Source organism: Etheostoma spectabile, chromosome 8 (genome assembly GCF_008692095.1).
Source record: "Etheostoma spectabile isolate EspeVRDwgs_2016 chromosome 8, UIUC_Espe_1.0, whole genome shotgun sequence".
Classification (NCBI taxonomy): domain Eukaryota; kingdom Metazoa; phylum Chordata; class Actinopteri; order Perciformes; family Percidae; genus Etheostoma; species Etheostoma spectabile.
In genome coordinates this window covers 34,073,660-34,077,035 of record NC_045740.1, presented here as the reverse complement: position 1 = coordinate 34,077,035, position 3,376 = coordinate 34,073,660, and the positions used below count along the sequence as shown (strand labels likewise).

The 3,376-nt window shown below is 38.8% G+C and overlaps 1 protein-coding gene across 2 annotated transcripts in view; it reads right to left on the bottom strand.

Annotated features, from left to right (window-relative positions):
- lrp5 (low density lipoprotein receptor-related protein 5) overlaps nt 1–3,376 on the bottom strand; it is a 69,790-nt gene that overhangs the window by 41,476 nt on the left and 24,938 nt on the right. The gene's annotated exons all lie outside the window — the stretch shown is intronic.

Here is a 3,376-nt window from a genome sequence, read left to right as displayed (position 1 = left end):
GGGGGGGGGGTCAGAGATGATTAATGGGAGAGGAAAGAAGAAAGTTCTGCATATCTGCTGTTCACTCAGTATCATTGTAAACTTGACAAAGAGCAGACATTTTTCCACCCATTGGAAAACTTGTACATTTCTCCAAAGCTCATGTCATTAAAGTATAGATATCAAGGCTCCATCCAGCAGAGCCAAGTCAGAGTTCTTGGTATCAGTTTAGAGCCAAACCCCTCAGCCAAATGTCAATGGTTCTGTGGTGAAACAAATTTCACGTCGGTTTCCAAACAAAACAAAGGTCTGCTACACAAATCTGTTTTCCTTTTTGGACTTCTCTTTCAATCTTTGTTTTTTTTGTGTGAAATGATTTGACCTATTTGGGTCTCAAACTATTTGAGACATTTAGAGGGGAAATATCTCAACTTACAGAGATCTGACACATGGTTTCATCTTTAACAACTCAGTGTATATCATAAGCTTGTCATATGTGTGGTCAAAGCTGATTAAGAAAAATAAGTGGTAACTACAGCTGTGAAAAAAAATGTAGTCTGCTAACATATAGTGTAGGAGTATAAAGTAGCTTAAAATGCAAATACTAAAGTCAAGTGGAAGTACCTCAACATTTTACTTAAGGGTAACTTCGGTATTTTACAACCATATTTCCCTATGTTTCTGTGTCTAAGTGACTGATTGGAACAGCAATCTGTCTTAAGCGTGAATGCTGTAACTAGCAGCTGTGAACCGGGCTGCAATGTAACCCTATGGTCAAATGTGCACTGTCAATCTCCTCCACTAAATGTGCTGTTTTATATCTAAGTGACTGACAACGTTATGGAAAGGATCCGTACAGAGATAGACCTAGTAACAAGATCCTTTTTGTTTAACATGAAACAGCTCTGAGATAGCTATCGTTGCACCTACCAAACTTCATTTAAATAATCAGTACTTTTAGTGTGTATAGAGCCAGCATATTTTCATATGTATATCGGTAAACTATGTATTTATTTCAACCAAACCAGAGTGGTGATTGTTGGAACAGTGGAAAGACAAATCAAGAAGGCTTTTCATAGTTTTATTTTTTTTCTGTCGACTTTGAATGAAGTGTATTTTACGATGATAAGATTACTGTTTATTTAAATGAAGTCTGGTGGCTTTAACGAACGCAATTTGGTGGAGGTTTTTATGTTTAACAAAAGGATCTTACTCTTTATCAGAAAGGTCAACCTCCTTAGAAATCCTTTCCATAAAGACACTTAGAAAAATAATCTGAGCCTCTCGGTGGCAAAACCAACACTTTTGTGAAAGTAAATTGAATCTGCTTAATTGCCCTATTAGTCCACATTGGAGCTTGTTTCGCCACTGCCGACTGCAGCAATCTTGCTTAACACTGGACCAATGTCGAAGATTGTTGTTACCATCAGTCACTTAGACACACAGGTTGAAAAAAAAAAAACTATGTTACCCTTTAAGTACAGTACCTGAGTAAGTATACTTAGTAACTTTCCAGCCCTGCTCTGCAGAGAGAACACAAGCACCCACAGTGGAAAACAGCAGCAACATAGCCTAACAATAATAATGTCCTACAGGCAAATAAAGTCATAGAAGCAAAGTCCAAAAATATTGATCTATCTGTGCTGAAAAATATTTGAAGCCTGAGCCAAGATCATCACTATTCTCTGCTCCAGAAACAAAGGGCTCTGCTGTCCTCGGGGATCCCAAACCGGGTTTGGGCTGTTGCTTCAGAGTTAACGGGAGCCAAACTCACCTCCTGGGAGACAATTAACTGTTTTCCTTTGTCTTCCACACCTCAGACTCTGAAGAGCTCACATTTAAAGCAGTTCAAAGTGTCCCTCTCTTTCTATTCCCCTATCGGCCCTATCTTTCTTTCTCTCGTTCTGTTTTTGTCTCACATTTTAGATAAATTCATCTGAATCTTCAGACAAAGACATGGTCACATTATAGCAGAAATAATACTGACATTTCACATATATCTAAAATTAAAATCTACATTTTACAAAATCTACATCATTAAATTGTGTACTCTGCTACAGCACATTAAGGACTACACAGTACTAGGCCTGCAACTAGCGATTATTTTCATAGTCGATTAATCTGTTGATTATTTCCTGGATGAATGGATACGACGTTTGGTTTCTAAAATGTCAGAAAATGGTGAAAAATGTGGATCGGTGTTTCTACAAAGCCCAAGATGTCCTCAAAATGTCTTGTTTTGTCCACAACTCAAAGATATTCAGTTTACTGTTACAGAGAGAAGAAACTAGAACATATTCACATTAACAAGCTAACATCAGAGAATTCAGCCTTTTAAAATGAGAAAAATAAATGAGTCAAACCGATTAATCAATAACCAAAATAATTGTCTATTAATTAATTAGTTGACAACTAATTAGTTAATTTCTGCAGCTGTACATAGTACATAATCTCCAATACCTAAAATAGTGTTGGAAAGCTCAGATATCAAAAACACATAGTTCTGCAAATTATGTAAATCTTTCTCCCTCTCTTGTTCCAGCTGCCTTTTCACAACCAATCAAAATCTGGCATCTCTCAAACTTGGCACCAATCAGATTTGACATTGAAAGTTGTTCCATCGTTACCTAAATGACTGAAAAGGGAGGGAAAAGCGGCTGTGATTCCCCTCTTCTCTTCGCTTGACTTCACTCTGAGACACTTAAAGACCCCTGACAAACAGTCTCATGCGCGCGCGAACACACACACACACACACACACACACACACACACACACACACGAGCGCGCTCTGCTGCCAGCATAATAACAAACGCCTTCAATTTAACCAGCCAAGCAAAACAAATTAGAAGCACGTACACAAAGACACACACACACACACACACACACACACTGCAAGCTGACACAATAGAGCATTGTTGTTTTTATTGTCAACGGTGGCTAAGTGATTGGTTGGCATGCTTCATTCAAATGTAATACATTCACATAACAGCCTAACAGACACAGACGCGCTCTAACACAGTGTTGTGTTTCTGCAGAAGAAGGCTCTATTGTTTCAGCATCGTGGGAATCAACATGGCGGCCTGGTCAGTTAGTGTCCCAGTCTGCTCGCATAGAGGTCACTGCTACTTGTTTTCAAGCTGATACACTCCAGGCTGCATCACTACATTACACACCAGAGAAAATGGTGAGAAACAGCAAATCCTAATGACTCTGAGTCCAGTATCTCACTTGTATTCATAACCAGTAAATCCTATCCTTAATATGTGTCCAGCACAAACAAATACAAAACAACTATTGATGGTGGAGAAAGAAACATTATTGGCCGCAAACAGGAGACATTTGAAGCTGTGGTGGGGAGGCCTGTAAGGTGTGTGTGTGTGTGTGTGTGTGTGTGTG